Here is a 22,205-nt window from a genome sequence, read left to right on the forward strand (position 1 = left end):
CAATTAGTTCTGGTTATCTTACAAAATGTCCAAAGGCTTGGCTAAATGCCCCAAAGTGCCTCTTGATAAGATATCCAATGCAGGAAAAACAGGGCTTCATAATACAAGGCACAGAGAACCAACAGAGATCCGAGTTTGGAACTAATTCATTCCTGCAGCTTTCCAGCTGCCTCAATTGTTCTTAAATAGGCTCGAGGCATGGCCAATTAGCCTCCAGTATTACTCCCGAGGAGACCTCCTCTTGAGTAAGACTTCCTGCTTCTTGGCAGCCCTGCATTTTTTTGCATTCAGGAAAGAAGTAGCCCCTCCTTTCTTAGCACTGCTAAGAGGTACTAGAGGTTCCAAAGCCCCTGGCTCCACAGGCTGCTGGTGGGCCACAGCAGCTTCAGGATGCTGTGTGAAGCTTTCATCCAGCAGCAGCAGGTTGGCCATAACATTCATAGCTACCACAGTGCCCACTGCGAAAAACAAGAACCCACTCAGCTGCTCCGCCCTACTTGACTCAGAGCAGTGAGTCATCCAGGAGAATTGAACGAGAGGGACCATATATGGTTCCATGGGGTCACATGCTCTGGCATTGCTTGCCCCTCCCCAGTGAGGGTACACCCCACTATTTGAGAAGCACTGGGATAAAGGAACATGTCATTCAGGCAGCAGTGGGCTACGAGATGGAACGCTAAATTGTACTCGCCGCCACGGCTCGTAAGTTCTTGCGAGACCAGTGTGGTTTTGCTGCTGCACCTGTGGAGGTAGCAAAATTGCACATGGAGCCGCAGGTAAAACGTTGCCAAAACATGGGGGCAATTTTTCTACCTCCACAGGTGCAGCAGCAAAATCACACTGGTCTCGCAAGAACTTATGAGCCGCTGTGGCGAGCACAATTTAATGTTCTGGCTCCTAGCCCACCACTGCATTCCGGGCTACCGGTTATCTCTAGTACCCATTTTCCATGAAGGGAGGGAGGGAGGGAGGGAAGAAGGAAGGAAGGAAGGAAGGAAGGAAGGAAGGAAGGAAACCAATCTATTCATATCTTCAGGGATCTGGTTAACTGCAGAACAGAAGACTAGCCTAGGCAAGTTTTTGACCAGATCAGAACAGCTCTTTGGGGTTATATTTGGTTTGATCTTCAAACCAGCTGCTGAGCTGTCTGCCTCACTCTGTCCTGGGACTTTTTCTTCCTTCACACCATCTTGCCAAAGGGATTATCTTTCAACGAGAAAGCCTCTATATGAATACATAACCTCTGGCATAGAAACATGATATCTTGTTTTCAAATAGACATTAAATCCATCATTTCCTCCATATTCAAGAATCCCCATCAGCTCCCCTTTTAAGTTTCAGTACAAATGTAGGGAGAAATGTTTGGCTAATGCAAACATTTGTCAGCAAGTGCTAACACACACTGGGAGCAACAACAGAGAATAAATTCTTTGACATTCGCCAATTAGTTTGGATTCCCAGTTAGCACATGCTCCGAAATGAAGATTCTTTGATGTTATGCAAATTAAACCCTCTAGAAGTTAACACAGCGAGTTCTAGTTTCCTTTCTCTTTTGGGCTGTCCCTGTTAGTCAGAGGGTGAAGGCGAGGTCACATGGGGGATTTTAAGAATTGTTCTGATGGTTTTGATCTCTGTCTAATCCTCTGTGTTGTAGCTAATTAGGCACAGCAGCTCCAAGGTGGACTTAGAAACCAGGGTTTTTGATCAAGTCATGCCAGTCAAGTGAAGCTTTCCATCCAAGTGAAATGAAGGGCTACTAATGAGTCTGTGACTAAATACACTCATTGACTTCAGACTCTCAGCAGTAGGGAACTTTTCTCAATTTGGGTCACTCCATCTTGGGCATCCAGATTTGAAAATAAATAATTTTGATGGTGGCTGACCTAGGTCGTAAGAATGGGTTGCAACCTGCATTCCTGGAGATGGGGCGATTTGAAGCACAGCCTGAATGGTGGGAAACTTATTGCATAGTGCTCTCTGCCCTTTTCCTTCACAAGTTGGCAACAGGGTTAAAACACCACCAAAGGGGATTTTAAATCATTTCTTTCAGCTAAACTGTAGTGTATTGTAATCATCTTATTCTCTTTTAAATTCTTGCTTTCAATCTTCAGTAACTTGTTTATTGAAACATGTTTTTTTCTCATTCTTTTTAAAGAAAGCTATTGTTTATTTATTAGAGTTGGAAAAGACCTTGTAGGTCATCTTCTAGTCCAATGCCCCCCCCACATGAGATCTTTACAAGATTTCGAACAAAAGGCAGTCCAATCTCCCTTTGAAAGTCTCAAGGGTTGGAGCTCTTACAACCCCCGCAAGCAAGCAGTTCCACTGGTTGATCTAACCATCAGAAAGTTCTTACCTATTTCCAGATTGAATCTCTTATTTGTTTGTTTGTTTGTTTGTTAGAAACATAGAAACATAGAAGACTGATGGCAGAAAAAGACCTCATGGTCCATCTAGTCTGCCCTTATACTATTTCCTGTATTTTTATCTTAGGATGGATATATGTTTATCCCAGGCATGTTTAAATTCAGTTACTGTGGATTTACCAAGCACATCTGCTGGAAGTTTGTTCCAAGGATCTACTACTCTTTCAGTAAAATAATATTTTCTCATGTTGCCTTTGATCTGTCCCCCAACTAACTTCAGATTGTGTCCCCTTGTTCTTGTGTTCACTTTCCTATTAAAAACACTTCCCTCCTGGACCTTATTTAACCCTTTAACATATTTAAATGTTTCGATCATGTCCCCCCTTTTCCTTCTGTCCTCCAGACTATACAGATTGAGTTCATTAAGTCTTTCCTGGTATGTTTTATGCTTAACACCTTCCACCATTCTTGTAGCCCATCTTTGGACCCATTCAATTTTGTCAATATCTTTTCGTAGGTGAGGTCTCCAGAACTGAACACAGTATTCCAAATGTGGTCTCACCAGCGCTCTATATAAGGGGATCACAATCTCCCTCTTCCTGCTTGTTATACCTCTAGCTATGCAGCCAAGCATCCTACTTGCTTTCCCTACCGCCTGACTGCACTGTTCACCCATTTTGGGACTGTCAGACTGTTTGTTTGTTTGTTTGTTTGTTTATTTATTTATTTGACTTCTATGCTGCCCAATCCTGAAGGACTGACCAAGAAGAACCTCTTGGTCAGCTTCCATCCATTATTCCTTCTCTAGCCTTCTGGTGCCTTGGAAAATAGCTTGACCCCCTCCTCTCTGTGGTAGCCCTTCAAGTATTGGAACACTGTTATCATGCCACCACTGGTCCTTCTCTTCTCCAGACTGGCCATGGCCAGTTCCTGCAGCCACTCTTCATATGTTAGAGTTTCCAGTCCCCTAATCATCCTGCTCTCCTCTGCACTTTCTCTTAGCTTTTGCACTTTCAATTAGCTTTTGCACTTTCTCTAAAGTTTCAATGTCTTTTAAAAAAAACCGATAAATGCAGTTTTTCAGCTTCAAGATGGAACTACTGCTGAAGGAATGGCATAGCTTGATGCTTGTAAGCTGCTGTAGGTTATTTCTGTACTGGAAATTGTTCCGCAATGAAACAACATGATGAAAACTCTGGCATTGATTGACTCTTCTGCTTTGCAGTCAATCTATTTCAATTAGCTTTTGCCAGTCTGGGACCATTGGAATGAGCTGAGACACAACTCTGATCATCGGTTGGCACATACTCCAGTGGTCACCAAATGGCATTATATTTTTTTTCTCTTTCACTTTAATATACTGCTTAAATGTGCAAGTACTTGGGAAAACAAAATGACTTTTTAAAAATACTGGATGCTGGAAACCAATGAAGAACAAGTGTACTTTAATATGTCTGTAACCAATCCTGTCTTCCTCATCCTGCTGTGAATGTGTTGAATTTAGTGTCTACGTACAGCAGGTGACAAAGTAAAGAGTCATTAGCTGAAATTATGGCTTCTACACCTTCTATTGTAATGGGGAATGGGAAGAATTATGGATGATTCAGCAAAAACTCCATGGAGAATATCACCTATTTCTACCTAGTTTGAGAGATTAGGTAGGGTGATGTGAAAGACTTCTGTCTGTGAGTCAGGATGAATAGGTAATTGTTGTGCAAGGGATCTCCTTGTGTGAAAGCTTTGAGTTTGGGTGCCAAATCAGTCTTATACACCTCCCCACACTTGCTGTTAGACTGCATTGTCTTCTGTTGATGGGTTGCTGTGAATCAAAAGGTACCACTGTAGTTGTGTAACACATTTCACCAGAAGTTGAAATATTTGTAAAGGATTACTGCTGTAAGGCAAAGGCATTTTGGGATAAAACCACAGTGCACTGACATGTTCTGGTAGTACAATGAGTTGTCGAAGGTGATTGAATTCCTGTTTTATTTGGGATAGAAGATAAAAGTCATAGAATTACATAGGCTTTAGTTCTTCACAAGTATGCTGTGAACCTACGCTGCATGTGAATTGTACTAAGCTGCTGACATCTCTGGTACCCAAATTATGTTGTACAAAGAGAATAGTTTCCACTGAGGAGTGGCCATTCTCCTCTGCTTGATTTATCACACAAATTACTTTCACTGTAGAAATTTAAAAAAAGAAATGATGGCTAGATCTATGGTCTAAGCAAGAGAAAATACTGACCTAAGTTAACCCAACAGTAACAAAGAAGATTTCAATCCTCCGACGAGACTTGCAGATGTAAGGAAACAGTCCCGTTTCTACAGACTTTTTGGCTCTTGGGCCAACTTGTAAGTGAACCAGATGTTTGGGGATAAATGCAATAATTATTATGCATTTAATTCTTCAAATTGTAAAATTGATGTTGGAATTCAAGGTAGAATTGATACTGAAATACTAAGAGATGGATTTAATAGGATCAGGAAGTCAAATGGGAGAGTATTACAATGTTTAGTGATTTTACCCATTTTTAGGCTCAGGATTTATACTATATTATTTTACATTTTAATAAACAAAAATTGCAGCATGTCTGCTGAAATATTCCTACATAGTTATTCATTTTGATTCTTCTCCTCCTCCTCCAGGAAATTTTGCATGAATCCAAAAGATTCTTCGTCCATTTTATTGCTATACTAATTCTATACAAGAGTACACAAGAACAGTTTTTTTCTTGAATGCCATCACTCTGCTAAACAAATAATTCCCTCAACACTGTCAAATGATTTACTAAGTCTATTTACTATTAATCTTCTTATTCTTCCCATCACCTATCTCCTCCTACAAATGGCTGTATGACTGTAACTTTGTTGCTTGTATCTTTACGATTTACATTGATTGGTTCCTAATATGATTTGATTGCTTATTTGTACCCACACTATCATTAAGTGTTGTACCTTGTGATTCTTGACAAACGTATCTTTTCTTCTATGTACACTGAGAGAATATGTACCAAGACAAATTCTTTGTATCACACTTGACCAATAAAAAATTCTATTCTATTCTATTCTACTCCACTCTACTCTACTCTATTCTACTCTACTCTATGATAAATAGCTAGTGGAGCAAATGAACCTCAAGCTAAAAATAAAATTTCATTATCCCACTCAAAGACCATAATCCAGGTACCGGTATTTACCCATATATATCAACCTAAATCATACATATATATTTGCCATAATCTAAACTCATTGCATGTTCTTGAAATTCAGATCTGCATAAATGAGTATTAATGGGGATGCCCTTGTGTCAAGGAGAGAAATGATAAAACAAATCACATTGTTGTGCAAACTTGACCCCTTCTATGTTTGCATGTGACATCAAGATACTGATACAAAAAGCCAGAGCTTGGGCCATGATGCCATGACTGACATTTTGGCATGATTGTGGATAGTATTGGACCCCTATCTCTTCATACTGTTTGTTCTCCTAATAATGTCAATTCTACAGTAGCTTTTAGAGGGAGCTGCAAGATTGGTTTACAAAGTAGGGCTGTTTCTGCCTCATAATCTTTATCTTTCTGTCTTACTTTTCATACACAGCACAAAAGAGCAAACAACATTGGCACCTACCCCTACCATCCCATTTGGCTTCTGTATGTCTACTTTTGAATTTGGTTTAGATGTTGGCACTAGCCAGTGTTCCTGTGTTTTCTGGCCTAACATTGATGGTTAGGTCTCTTGTCAATAATTAATGATAAACATGGCTTAGCTGTGTACAAGCATAGTAATACAATAACTTGTATTACGACAAGCTATTGTAAGAATAGCTGTCTGTTCTTAAATGAATAGCTAGTTCATTTTGGAGTTATTGGAAGCAGCATATATGCTCATGAAATGTGTAAAGGAAATGAGTTGTGCAGACAATTTTTTGTGTGCCACCTTCATATTCCATGCCTTAGCAGGTTATAAAATAACTGGTGAAGGGCCTCTACATGTCTGTTTCATCTATGATATAATCAGCTCCTGAACTTGTTTGCTCCATTTTTAATTCAAATGCTAAAATTACACTTGTATTAAGATTGCCTCCACTTATTATACTATATGGAGAGCATTTGGAAATAATACATTCCAATTTGAAAGGCATTTGTTGGACGAATAACCTGTGATGGCAGTGCATATTAGGGGCTGAATTTAATTTTTGACTCTTGTAAAGTGGGCTGGGTCAGAAAGTTTATATAACCTTCCATTTTCCATTTTTGTTGCTGCAAAACCACTTGTCTTCTGCTGCTTGCTTTTATGTCCCAGAAAATGAATTAATCCTTGTTGAGTGATATAGTTTTGAGAAAACAATAGAGAGAACAGGCAAAATAATGATTTTATTTACTTATTTGTTTCCATCTACTCATGAGGCAAATTATTCTCATCCATTAATTTTATGGCAAAATTAGAACAATCCACAGTGTGGTATCTTAGCCCTACAAGTATAATATTTGTGAGGGCTCTTTAGAGATCTTATTTGTTGTGGTTAGCTCTGGCCCAGCTCCTGCCCCAAGGACTGTGGATGTGGGAGAGACATCCACATGCTGCGGGCCTGTTTTGCCCCCAGTGGAATCCGCTGATGAAGGCTCCTCTGACCAAGAAGACATGAGTGACAGGGAGGAGGAGAGTGTGGCAGACAGCTCAGAAGGAGATCAATTATCTAGCTCCTCCTTGGATTCAGAACAAGAGTTAATGATACAGCTATGCATGCGGAGAGCGATGCATAGGCAACAACAACTGAGAGATTATTATCAAAGAAAATGAGGCCACCTGTGGTTGGGTGGGGCTGTGGTAATTAGTGAGGCTGCTATAAATAGCAGCCTGTGGGTTTGGCCATTGTGGAGGATTATCTGATCGTTGTGTTTCGTGACTGCTTTACTGACTTTGACCTTTTGTGTGCTGATTTTTCCCCACTTTGAAACTAAACCAGAGCAAAGTGTGTTTCACTTTGTGAAAGAAGAAGGACTGTGAATTGCCTCACAGCTGCAAGCTAAGTATCACAGAACTGATAAGGGACTTGTACAAATTACCAGTTTGTTTGGAGACGAGTGCTCTTTGCTATACCAAAAGAGGGCTTGGTTTAAGTGAATTTTCATTATAAAGAACATTGTTTTGAATTTTCAAACGTGTATGTGTCTGAAATTTGTACCTGTGAATTTTGGGGAGGAGTCTACCAGAGAGCCCGACAGAACATTATTTAGTTTGAAACCATGAATCATAAAAATATTAAACATTTAGAAGTGAATTCTTGTTCATGCATATAGATTTTTATATATCTCTTAAAAGCAGATGTGACTGTGAAATCCATCCCCCAGAAAGAGGAAGTCATACTGTCTTGATGCCATTCTACAGAATGCCATGTGTCTGCATGTTTCTAGCTGAGCTTCTTTTCAAGGTAACATCTCCATAATAAACCCATGAAGACGAATTACCATATTGCTCATAGATGCCATTGAGAGAGGAGTGAAAATATATCAGAACTGTGTTTTCAGAACCTCAACTTCCTTGTAGAATTCAACAGGATACCATAATGGATGGTATCAAAGCCATGAAGAAAACAGAACAACAGAGTTGGGAGCTACTTTGGAAGTCTTCTAGTCCAACCTTCTGCTCAGGCAGGAAACCCCATACCAGTTCAGACAGATCTTTGTCCAGTTTCTTCTTTAAAACTTTCAAGATAAAATACATGAAATAGTATAAGGGCAGACTAGATGGACCATGAGGTATTTTTCTGCCGTCAATCTTCTATGTTTCTGTGTTTCTATGTTTCAGTGTTAAAGCATCCACAACTTCTGGAGGCAAGTTATTCCACTGATGAATTGTTCAGGAATTGTCTTTAGAGAGGACAATTATTCATAAGAATAATCAAATATATCAACTGGCCTGAAATGGATACAGATAATCAGTGTGATCAGTGGGTGAAGCTCATCTTAAGTACCTTGTCCACCAGTAATGGGTTGTAAATCCCATTGTGTGCATGCACTTTCGCACAAAAATGTCCCAGATGGGTGAGTGGAGCATCCCACTGCCACCGCTACCAGTTCAGCAAACTGAGCTGAACTGACAGCAAACCACTGCTGTTCTCCACAGAGCTAAAGTAAACTAGGAAAAACTACTGTATGCTGCTACTAGCTCGGAGAGAAGTGGCATACAAGTCTAATAAATAATAATAATAATTTTCAGTCCTAGTTACCCAGTAGAACAACAAAATGGCTGCAAACAAACAAATAAATAAATTCAAAGAGCACTAAATACTCCATAGTTCAGTCTTGACCTATATATATTCCCTTCTATTAGCATTATAATCTTCACTAATCCCAACCCAAAACATTACAATCTTCATTAATTTCAATCCAAAACCTCCTCCTACATACCCTCTCATTTTTCTTGGTAAGCTCAACCTACCTCATATCAACTCGACCCTAAATGAATGAACAACTGAAACCATACACTCAACTCTTTACAATACTATTACCAATCTAGGACTTGAACAACTACCCCGTTTCCCTGAAAATAAGACAGTGTCATATATTAATTTTTGCTCCCAAAGATGTGCTGCGTCTTATTTTCAGGGGATGTCTTATTTTTTTCCAATGAAGAAGAATTCACATTTATTGCTGAACAAAAAAAATGAACATTTATTATATACTGTACAGTAGTTGTCATCACAAACCAGCATAACCAGACAAACTGTGAATCCTATCAATAATTTCTTACTACTACTGTACCATTATTTCCATGTACAACAATTATACTTTCTTCAAATATATGTTATATATATTCTGTTTGGGAATGCTGCAAAACGAAACATCTCCTATGTCTTACTTTCGGGGTGACTCATTTCCAGGGAAACATGGTAGCAATAAGCAATACTAGACTCAGCAATTGTCTTGATTTCATCTTCTGCAACAATTCACACTCAATTTATGGACTACAAATAAAAGAGCCACATCAATCAAGAATAAAACCTTCTGCACACGAAATCCACATGTGCCTTCTATAACTTTGTAAACAACCAACTCAAAGACTCAAGATCCATCCTACCCCTAAAAGGACCAAATGGTAAAGAATATAATGATGAAGCTGTTAAAGCCAACCTCTTTAACATATTCTTCGGCTCAGTCTTTGTAAACAGCAATGGCTCATGCCCAATATTTCTTAAGTCATGTCACAAATAAGTACAACAATCTAACACAAATTGGTTTTACAGAAGATAATGTTGGAAAGGCTTTACACAACCTGAAAGCATCCCTATCTATTGGACCCATAGACTATGTGCATACTTCTTAAAAAAGCTCTCCTCATCCATAGCTGAACCAATTCTTGAATACAGCTCACCTGTCTGGAACTTGCACCTGCATATCAGATATCAATACAATCAGAGAATCCAAAAATATTTCACAAGAAGAGTTCTCCACTCTGCTCACAACAGAATACCTTATTCCACCAGACTTGAAATTTTGGGCTTAGATAGCCTAGAACGTCATCACCTTCAACCTCATCTAAATGTAGTTCACAAAATCATTTACTGCAATGTCCTACCTATCAATGATTTCTTCAGCTTCAACTGCAACAATATATGAGCGCACAATTGATTCAAACATAATATAAACAGCTCCAAACTCGACTTCAGAAAATACAACTTCAGCAACAGAGTGATCAATGCCTGGAATGCACTACCTGACTATGTGGTTTCTTCTCCAAATCCCAAAAACTTTAACTTTAGACTATCTACAGTCAACCTCACCCTATTCCTAAGAGTTCTGTAAGGGGCATGCATAAGTGCACCATTGTGCCTACTGTCCCTGTCCTACTATACTATTGCCTAATTTAGCTGAACTTTCTTTGCTAATTTTATGTTTATACCAATACCTACTTCCTTGTACATGGTTGAGAAAATAAATTTAAAAATATAAATACTTGGTATATTTAAATGACCTTGAGAAAACCTTTGCAAAGCTGCTGCCAAAAGACATGCTAAGCTGTACTAACTCTAGCATCAGGTAGCCTAGCTTACTAGGGTGCTGTTTAGCCGACAAAACTCTTATTTTCCATTCTCAAGATCAAGGTGTTATTTTCTCAGTGCCCTGTGAACTGTGCATGATACTATTTGCTTTTAGATTTCCAGGGCTAGTTTTTGCATTTTCACACTTCCAAGGAAAAACTTGTGGATTCTGATGCTACATAGTTAAGCAGAGGTGAAGGCAATCTTTGTCAGTCACTGTAAGAAATTATTTACACTGGAGAAGTAATTGTGATCGGGGTGGACAGCAGGCAGGACGGGGTGGAACGCAGTTCCACCGGCAGAAATGAAGCTGCATGCCCAGCTCCAGCTGACCACTTCTGGGATTACAGATCTCAGCTGGGCTCTATTTATTTATTTATTCAATTTTTATGCTGCCCTTCTCCTTAGACTCAGGGCGGCTTACAACATGTTAGCAATAGCACTTTTTTTAATGAAAGCCAGCATATTGCCCCCACAATCTGGGTCCTCACTTTACCCACCTCGAAAGGATGGAAGGCTGAGTCAACCTTGAGCCGGTGATGAGATTTGAACCGCTGACCTTCAGATCTAGTCAGCTTCAGTGGCCTGCAGTACAGCACTCTACCTGCTGCGCCCCCCCCCCGGCTCTGCTTTTTCCCCCTGCCGCTGTGTCTGTGCTCCTTGCTTTTTTCCTCTTTCGAGCTTCTCTCTCTTCTGCCCGACTCCCATCCAGCCTCATGCGGCCACCTTCCGTGGCCAGGAAGGAGGAAAGGAAATAAGCAAGGAACGCACAGCAGCAGCAGTAGCAGCAGCAGGGGGAAAAAGGAGAGCTGAGCCAAGCTGAGCCAAGCCGAGCTGAGCCGAGCCACTTCTACCCAGTCACATAACCATCAAACCCCACCCACAAAATAAGCCACACCCACAGTGTGGCAGTAAAAATTTTGGCTGCCCATCACTGATTGTGATGTGATGCAAATGTCCACTGAACAATGTTCCTGCTACTTCTCCCTTTAATATGCTAAATTTCTGAAGCTCTGGAAATTTTTTAAGCAGTTTCAGCTAGGCCAAGTGGAACACAGACCACTGACCACTGCCAGTGCATTTTCACAACTGTCAGGAACAAAAAACATCACAAGATCCTGCACGTATTTCTCTTTTTCTCTCTCCTTCAAAGCAATAGGAGGTGGCAATCAACTCTGCCAGAGATTTTCACACAAATCTCACTCTCTTTGCAAAAGTGAAATGATCCTTCCTTTTGTTGGAAATGTGTCTGATCAAGACCCACACATGTTTTATCCTGTGAGATAAATAGCAACTTCAGGAAGTAGATTTCAATTTCAGTTAGGAAAAGCATGGGGTAAAATGTCATCCGATAAAGGAAGGGCCAGGGCAGGGTTTCCCATAGTCACTTTCAACGACGATAAAATAAATCAAAGCCAAATTTAACTCTGTGTTAGATCCCATCATAGATTATTTGTGATTGGTGTGAATAAGACTTGACTTAGTTCCCAGGCTGTTTAATCAAGGAGAAAATATTCATGGGTTCTCGGGAGTTCATTTTAATGACTGTGGGAGATTTTTTTTTAAAGGTTATTGCAGAAAAAACAATCTACAAAATAAGGACAATGATGAAGTTACTCAAAACCTGTTACTTGACCTTCAACCAAAAAGAAAATGGATTTCATAAATAATGAGTTCATTAGAAAGGGCAGTATAACTGCATACTCTAAATTCATATAAATTTGTACTAATGTTTACGTAGTCCTTTTGCTTTCTGTATCCCCCTCTCCCATTTATCTTCAATAAATATTATATTTAAAAAAGAAAGAAAAAAAGGGCAGTGAAGCAAAATAACCATAAGCATAAACGGGACGGTAAAAACGTTTGCCTCCATCTTTTTTTTGAATCCTGCTGTAGTAAAAATGTGGATGTGGTTTGAGGAGAGTGAATGGTGAATCAGTGCTGCTCTGGAACTGTAGGTTCTCTCTATGAGTTGAAAGCTGGAGGAGAGGATACAGGAAGAAGCAGCAGCCTGTCACTTACCTTTGAATGAGTATGTGAATCCCTAGGAGAATTATGGGAACAGGTGCCGAAGGTAGATCGTATATGCAGATGTCTGGATGCCTGGGTGTGGATGGGTTTCTCTGGAGCAGTGTTGGCTTGGGGTGCTGGAGTTGTTGAGTGCCAACGGTATCCCAATGACTGATAAGGTCCCACAGAGTTGGCCTTCTCTGGGTCCTGTCGACCAAACAATGTCGTTTGGCAGGCCCCAGGGGAAGAGCCTTCTCTGTGGTGGCCCCAGCCCTCTGGAATCAACTCCCCCCAGAGATTAGAATGGCCCCCACCCTCCTTGTCTTTTGCAAGTTACTCAAGACCCACCTATATCACCAGGCATGGGGGAATTAAGACATCTCCCCCAGGCTTTCTTATATTTTATGTTTGGTATGTGTGTGTTGTATGGTTTTTTTAAATTGTTGGGGTTTTTTAATGTAATTTTATTATTAGATTTGTTCCATTGTTGTACTGTTTTTATTGTTGTTGTGAGCCGCCCCGAGTCTTCGGAGAGGGGCAGCATACAAATCTAATAAATTGAATTGAATTGAAGCTAGCTCATATGGGTAGTGATTGGTGGATGTTGCCTCTTGATCCAGGTGATGACCCAATCCAAGTTGGGCAGGGAAAGGTTTTGTTGTATGGAAGATAGAAATATTTAAGAGGGAAATGGGATGGGAGACAATAGATGAGCTGTTCCTGGGGGATCAAAGATCCTAGTACCAATTATGCATCGTTGCCCCTTTTCTTTGCTCCGAACTTACAAATTGGACCTTCGGGGCCAGGTTTCAGGAATGCCAGGTCAGCCTGTGATAATATCTTCTTCACCCATCAATTCATCAGGTGAATGTTATCAAGATAGCTGTAGGGGGAGGGCTGCCCTCTTAGAAATATGCCTAGTTGGATTTTGTGTCATCAATTAAGACACAAGGTCAGAGATGGTGGATAGCTATTGTTATACAAGATATTTGGTTAGTTTTCAGAGATGCTGCCCCACAGATTGTATCAGTCTCCCTGCTGTGTAGCAGCTTTCCTGCCTGAGGATCTTGACTCCTTGCCTGGGCTGGTGGTGGATCTTTCCAGCTTATGGTCCTGGAGAACTTCAATCTCCTTTAAATCTGCTTTCTGGCCTTGGGAGTTCATGACCACCATGATAGTGATGGATCTGACTCAATATCTTTGAGTGTCCAACTCATAGTGATTGTCACACACCGGATCTGATTTTCTGTTGGGACAGTGATGATACAATCTGGACTTGTGGGAGATTACCATCACTGCCTCACATGGTCAGACCATTTTCTGATTGCCTTAGAATGGGCTAAGAAGTAATGGCTTAGTGGCTGAAAAGACATCAGAGAAGTTATATTTCCCAGTGGTTCAAGCTCTAGCCCTACATATTGGAGTAAGGTCCCATCACTTGCCTCAGCTCCTGCCAACTTAGCAGTTCGCAAGTATGTAAATGCAAGTAGATAAATTGGAACCACTCTGGTGAAAAATTAACAGTGCTTCTTGTTTCAACACACAATTATTGCAAAAGAGGGTGATAGTTTTCATATCTCTTTATCACTTTCAAGTGGACATGCATATTTGTATGGGTCAGACATGATAGCCCTAATTAGAGTTTCCTCAACATTTTGCAACAATGGAACCACTAAAAGTTGCAGAGAGTGAGACATGGTTTCTTTTTTTCTTTTTTTTTTCAATTTTTTTATTATTTTTCATAAAACAGACATACAGACATACAAACATTAAACATAAAATGGGGATGTATTTCCCCGCTTCTTTTGAAAGTATACATTCAAATAGAAAAAAGAATACATAATCAAACATTTGTTAAATGTTAAAAAGTTTAGTAAAAAATTTTCAAATCTTAAATACGATATTAGTACGGTATAAGTAAAAATGCTTAATATGTTGTTTATGTGTAATATATTCATCTAATCAAACATTCAAACAAATCTCAGTTACTAAACATACATAAAACAGAATTTTTAATATATCGCTTGTGAGTAAACTACTATATCAAAATCATCAACAAATACATCTAATATTGTTATTACCTAAATAAAAGCAGATCTATCTCTTATTTTTTCTTATCTAACCATTTATATATGTTATTCCATGTTTCATAAAATTTTGTATCTTCTTGATCGTTTAATCGTCGTGTCATCATATCCATTTCAGCGCAATCTAATATTTTAGCTATAACTTCTTCTTTCTTGGGGATTTCCTCCCCCTTCCAGTTTTGCGCATATATTATTCTAGCCGCAGTTAATATGTGTATTATTAAGTAAAGAGTTTCCTTCTTATAAGTCTGATTAGTAATTCCTAATAAGTAAAATTCCGGGGTGTTATCTATGTCATATTTTAATATTTCTTTTAATATCTTCTCAATCATCTTCCAATAAATTTTAGCTTTACCACATGTCCACCATTGATGGTAATAAGTTCCTATATCTTTCTTGCATTTCCAACACAGTGGGGATGTTTTAGGAAACATTTTTGCTATCCTGTTTGGTGGAAGGTGCCATCTATAAAACATTTTAATTTGGTTTTCTTTTAATGAAACTGACTTGGTCATTTTCCAATTATTAATCCAAACTTTTTCCCAAGTATCTATATCTATTTCCTTACCTATATTTCTGCACCATCTTATCATGGTATCTTTTAGAGTCAACTCTATATTTTTGTGAGCGATAAGGAATTTATATGTTTTCCCTATCATTTTTACTGAATTATTAATAATTAAATGACTTAGCAGATTCTTACTTTTATTAAAAGTGTAAAGAGTTATATCCTTCTGGTATCTGGATCGAATCTGGGCATAATGCCACCAATCTATTATTATCCCTTCTTCTTGTAGTTTATTCCTAGGCTTTAACTTCATCTGATCATTTAATAATTCTTTATATCTATAAAATATTTTCGTGTCTTTTATAGATTTTGGATGTGTTATTGCTTCTAAAGGGGCTATCCATTCTGGAACATTTAAGAAGTGATTTTTCTTTATGTCCTTCCAAACCTCTAGTAAATACTTCCTTAATGTGTGTCTTTTAAAATATGAGTGATTTTTTTCCTTGTCATACCATATAAATGCATGCCAACCCAGCATAAGATCATGTCCTTCTAAATTTAATATTCTTTTATTCTCTAAGGTTATCCAATCTTTAATCCATGTTAAGGCGGCAGCCTGGTAATATAATTTCCAGTTTGGAAGACCAAATCCTCCTCTTTCTTTAATGTCTTCCAAACAGTTTATTTTTATCCTTGCTTTTTTCCCTTGCCATATAAATTTTTTAACTAAGTTTGTCAAAGTTTTAAAAAAAGTTCCCCCTGGGTTTATTGGAATTACCTGAAAGAGAAATAAAACCTTAGGCAGAATATTCATCTTGATTGTGGCAATTCTTCCTAAAAATGATATTTTCAGGTTATTCCATGTTTCTAAATCTTTTTTAATTTCTGATAATAATTTTATGTAATTATCATTTTTTAATGTTATTGTTTTCGCTGTTAAATTTATTCCTAAATATTTTACTTTCTTTACGGTTTTTATTCCAGAAATATTTTCTAATTTATTTTCTTGTGTTTTATTCATATTTTTAGTTAAGAAAGAAGTTTTGCTTTTATTTATCTTTAAACCTGCTACCTTTCCGTATTGTTCAATAGTTTGCAATAAAGAAGGAACAGTTGTTATCGGTTCTTCAATTATAAACGTTAAGTCATCTGCAAAAGCTTGGAGTTTGTAAGTTTCGTCTCCTATAGTTAAACCTTTTATTTCGGAATCCGCTCTTATTTTAATTAATAAAGTTTCAAGTGTCATAATAAATAACAATGGTGATATAGGACATCCTTGACGAACTCCCTTATTTATATCAAGTGCTTGTAATTGATTATTATTTAATATTATCTTAGTCGTTTGTTTTGAGTATATAGTATCTATTAAATTAACAAATTTTGAGCCAAATCTCATTTTGTTTAATTGCATTTTTATAAATGTCCAGTTAACGTTGTCAAAGGCCTTTTGAGCATCTAAGAACATTAAAGATGCTGTCTTATCTGGGTGTTGTTCATAGTATTCTAATGTGTTTATTACTGTTCTAAGATTATTTTTTATTTGTCGCCCTGGTAAAAATCCATTTTGGTCTTGATGTATTATTCCATTTATAATTCTTTTAAGTCTATCTGCATAAATGGCAATAAATATTTTATAATCTACATTTAATAAAGATATGGGTCTATAATTTTTGATTTTTACTGGGTCAGTGCCGGATTTGTGTATTAAAGTTGTCAGCGATTCTGACCAAGATTTCGGAATTTTACCGTCAAGTCTACATAAATTAAAAGTTTCTAACATATAGTTTCTTACTATTTCATTGTCTATCTTATACCATTCTGCCGGTATAGCATCTGGACCAGTGGCCTTATTGTTTTTCTGTTTTTTAATTATAGTTAGGAGTTCTTCCATTGTTATTGGACCATCCAACATAGTCTGTTGATCTTCTGTTATTTGTGGTAATTTTGAAGCCTGTAAGTAATTAAAAACCTCATCTTCACTAACATTGTCTTTGGCATAAAGATCTTTATAAAAATTATAAACAATATCCGCCTTTCCTTCTGTATCATATTTTATTGTACCATCTTTGTCTACTAATTTTTTTATCAATTTGGATTGACTCTGCTTTCTAAGTTTATATGCTAACCATCTGCCTGGTTTATTTGCATGTTCAAAATAATGTTGTTTTGCTCTTTTAATTTTTTCAGTTATTTGATTTTGTTCTATAATTCTAATTTTATGTTTAATTACATTTATTTCTGTTTTAAAGTCTCTGTTCTTGGTGTGTTGCTGCGATGCAAATTCCAATTGTTTTAATTCATTTATTAATTGTACGTACTTTAATTTATTTTCCTTATTGTATTTTGCTGTATACGATATTGTTAACCCTCTTATATAAGCTTTGAGTGTATCCCATATATTCTGTGGAGTGGTGTCTGGGGTTTTATTAATTTCAAGAAATATTTTTAATTCCTTTTCGATCCAATCCTTATATTTCTTGTCATTTAGTATATTTCTATTCATCCGCCAAATATTCTGTTTGTTGTTCCTTCTTATATAAACCACTATTGGGTTGTGGTCAGCCCATGTATTAACATCTATCTCTACTTCCCTTATTTGTTCTGCAAGCATTTTTGGTGTCCATACCATGTCTATTCTTGTCCAGATTTTGTGAGGATTAGAATAAAACGTAAATTGTCTTTTATGGGGGTGTCTTTCCCTCCATATATCATTTAACAATAATTCTGTTTTCATTTTTTGGAAAGTACTGGGTAATAGATTTCTTTTTGTTTTTTTCCTTTTATTATGACTCCCTCCCCCTGAATGGTCTAATTGCCTATTCACTATAGCATTAAAATCACCTATTATTAATACATTCTCAATAGCTAAATCTATTATTATTTGATGTAAATTTTTATAAAATGTCATTTGGTCTTCATTGGGAGCATAAATAGAAACAACCACTATAGGTCTAGGTTCAATATCAACTTGTACAATCAGTATTCTACCATCATTATCCTTGTATATTTGTTTGGAATTTATAGAATTCTCTACATACATCACCACACCTCTTTTTTTTTGATCTGCTAATGCAGCATACATTTTTCCAATTTTGGGATTCAACAATAATTTTTGGTTATCTTTTTTAATATGTACTTCTTGTAATATTGCAATTTGAGCATTTTGATTTCTAATTTTAGAAAAGATTTGTTTCCTTTTCCTTGGTTCATTAAGTCCATTAACATTTACCGAAAAGATCTTTAGATCTTTAGTTGTTGTCATTTAGTAGGTTTTTTGGTTTCTCGCTGAGGCTGAACTCTTCTTATAGCACCTTGGTCCTGCTCTATTACTTGAGCAGTGGCCCCCAAAAGTTCTTCTTGTTGGATTGCTAGTATCTCCCCTGGTTGCGGTTGTGCTGGTTGTTGTTGAGCCTCTTGTTGTTTGTCTGAAAAGTCCATGTGGCTGATGCCACTATTTTCAAAGAAGTACCTAGCTTGTTCTACATTTTCCAGCTTATATCTTGTGGAGCGCCATGTCAGAGAAAGACCTTGTGGGATTAACCAACGATAGGTTATATTTTCTTTGATCAAAATTCTGGTAAGAAACTGGTAATCTCTTCTGCTCTCTCTGACACTTCTTGGAACTTGTTTTAATATTTTTATTTCCACTCCTTGATGTTGGAGTTTGGAGTTTCTTGCCCAATGAAGTATGTCATCTCGCAAAGTTTTCCTGGTGAATTTGATATGAATCTCTCTTGGGAGATTGTGGCGACGGATGTAACTATTCGAAGTCCTGTAAACTTCATCGATTTCTTTCGCTAGCGCAGCAGGATCCTCCTGGAGTATTCCTCCAATCGTTTCCGCCATAGTCATTTTTAAATCTTCATCTTTTTCCTCTTTCATATTCTGAAATCGTAGTCCATACGAAGCACGTTGCATCTCCAGCTGAATAATTGATTCATCATGTCTTCTGTGTCTTGCATCAGCTCTCCCTTCAAGATAATCAATTCTTTTTGCATTTTTATCGGATTTCTCTTCAACCTTTTTCACTCGATCATCACTTTCTTGTAATGTTTGTTGGATCACCTTTATCTGGTCTTTCACCTCGCCCATATCAGCTTTCAGTTGGGCCATCTCCTTTTTAAATTCTGCCAAGTCTGCTTTTATAGCTTCCCTTTGTTGTGTTGCATCCTCTTTTATAACCTCTCTTTGTTGGGTAGCATTCTCTAGAGATTTAAAAATAAAGTCCTGCATATTGTTTAAAGTTTCTTGTAATGTTGCAAAATTAGGCTGCGTTGTTTTGTCTTTTTCTTTATCCTTGGAAGACATAGCTGACGCCTGGTGCGTCGGGGAAGGACGCGGGGACACTTGTGGAGAAGAGATTGTTGCTGTGGTTTGTTTTTTAACCGTTTTAACAACCGTTGAAGAAGTTGACATTGTCAAATTTGAATCCACTGTTTAAAATTCGAATTAATTTAAATCAATCTAAATTTGTATGTGGTGAAAGGGAGAAAATTTCTGTAAATTCCAAATCTATTCAATCTGTTTTATTAACAATTACCCTTAAATTATAACTATTCAGTTGTCAAAAGAAAAATAAAAAATTCAAAATTCAAAATCCAATATATGTTGTTATTACTATTGCTGTTATATTATTATAAAGACTAAGAAAAGAAAATTTAAAAATATAATAACACAGAGAACAAAAGTAAAACCTTTAGAAATAAGAAACAAGTAAAGATTAAAAATAAGTGGTCTAATAAGAAAACAGAGTAAATAACAGCAAAGAAAGAATAATAACTATTTTAAAAAGGGAGATTCTAGGGAGGTAAAGAAAAAAGAGGAAAGGAGAAAAGACTTAATAAAGCAATAAAAGGAGAGAGAAAAAAGGAAAAAAGGGGGGGTAATGTTTCAATTCAAATAATTAGAATAGAGCAGGAAACCAAGGTTTACTAACAATGCATAGTCTTCAGTTCAAACTTCTTTTACAGATAGAAATAAATCAAAAAAATTATAAATGAAAAATATGAATCCAGATGTCAGAAAATACAATTATACTTAATCCCAATTGCAGGTCTCAAGAAGAAAGTCAAATTAATAATTTTCTTGTGGTTAAAATGGAGTCTGTGTTCTTTTCCAAATCCAAGACAAAGGCAAAAAAAATAAATCTCAAAATGGAGTCAGGTTAGAAGTCAGAAGTTCATATGTCCAGACAGATGTGAAAAAGTTTTCAAAAAAATAATCCCAAGAAAAAGGCAATCAGCAAGTAATCCAAAGTAATCCGAAAGCAATCAGCAAGTAATCCAGTTAGGTTAATCCAGGGGTGAATATTCCAAAGGAAAGGTATCAGTTCCTTCTATTTCACTTTTATTTTCAAGTTGTTATATAATGTTATTATGTTGCAGAGACAACAGGGTGAAAAAGAAAAAAAGGCAACAAAGTTATATTCCTCCGCTATTAAGATGTCAGCCCGGAACACAATGTTTTTAACAGACTATAATAAAGAAATTTTGCTCTTCATTGCTAATTTCTTTTAAGCATTGAGGTCTTCTAAATAGTCATTTCCAATTTAAGCTCTTTTATTGAAGCATAAGGTAAAAAAAATGTTTTATAGATTTCAAAGTCCAAATACAAAATGGAAACAGTGAAAGTGAGAAGAGTTAATCTCGGCTGTTATTTGCGGATGAGACTCAAAGAAAAAAAAAAACTTTCACTTTCGCCTCGTTGAAGAAAGCTTTCCCTTGAGGCTTTCGAACGATCAAATCTTCAAATTTTAATCTTGAAACAAAGAGGAAATTTTTACCTTAAATCCTTTATCGAATGTATTCTTTTTCAGTAGGTTAAATGTGGAACTTTCACTTCAAAAATTTTTCTCGGCTTCCCGCTGGGCGAGGGAAGAAAGCGCTGGCCGGTCCTCTTAAGCAAAGAGGATCGGTTCTCCCGTCTTCGAAGCTGCGGGGCGAACCGCTGCCTCCGGAGTCTCAGCGATGGCTCCTCGGGCAGAGGAGAGCCCCCTGTTCTGGGATCGGGCCATCCGAGCCCGATCCGATCGCAAATGCGACCTTCGGAGGGGGTAGAAGGGATCGCCTGGCAGAGCCCTGCCAAAGATGTCCCGCCGCGATCTCCACCAAACCGGAAGCCCAGTGAGACATGGTTTCTTTGTTGTTAATCTAAATTAGATAGTTATTCAGGTTTATCCCCACTCCTTGCTTTGCAGAAGTAAAAAGCAGAAACTTTCTACTTCTGATGATTAGGGGACTGGTGTCTAAAACATCTGAGGAACTGTTGCAGGAACTGAGCATGGCTAGTCTAGTGAATAGAAGGATCAGGAGAGACATGATAGCAGAGTTCCAATATTTGAGGGGCTGCCACAGAGAGGAGGGGATCAAGCTATTTTCCAAAACACCTGAGGGTAGGACAAGGAGAGATTCAACCTGGAAATGAGAAATTTTCTGAGAGTGAGAGCAATCAACCAATGGAACAGCTTGCCTTCAGAAGTTGTGGGAGCTTCATCACTAGAAGCTTTCAAGAAAAGACTGGACTGCCATCTCTCAGAAATGGTTTAGGTCTCCTTGGGTGGGGAGTTGGATTAGATGACCTACAAGGTTCCTTCCAACTCTGTTAATCTGCATCTGTATCATCACAGAGGAGTCTCAAAAATTTTAGACCTGCCAATCCTATGTTTACCAAACTAGTTCTACTGAAAAGATTGAGATCTTTCTATAACCAGCCTTGTTTAAAAATGAAAAACTCCCACTTGATAAATACAATGTGATTTCCAGATCTTGGTTTCCTAAGCCAGGAAGAGTCAGGAGAGCCATGGATGACATCATGTGTTAGGGTTGGGCAACCAATTTTTGTATGGATCACAAAGACTTTAAGCATTGTGATTGATGACCTGCATTGGCGGAGGTAGAGAGACTGATTAGGGAAAAGGTGTGTCAAGACATTCATTGCATATGGCAGACAGAATCAGACAAAGGAAAGGAAAACCACCAAACCAAACCACAAAGCACAATTCCAACGAACGTCTGGCAAACCTGATGAAGTTGGTGAGTCTACTTGGCAGAATGCTCTGACAAGCAGGCAAGATTAGCAAATGTAGCTGCTATGCACACAATTCTTGCACATAAGCACATACAATAAGTCTCCAACTTATTCTCCAACTAAGTGTCTATATGGTACCAGCTTCACAAATACTCTTCTTGG

The sequence above is a fragment of the Erythrolamprus reginae genome, chromosome 2, assembly GCF_031021105.1.
Source record: "Erythrolamprus reginae isolate rEryReg1 chromosome 2, rEryReg1.hap1, whole genome shotgun sequence".
NCBI classification, from domain to species: domain Eukaryota; kingdom Metazoa; phylum Chordata; class Lepidosauria; order Squamata; family Dipsadidae; genus Erythrolamprus; species Erythrolamprus reginae.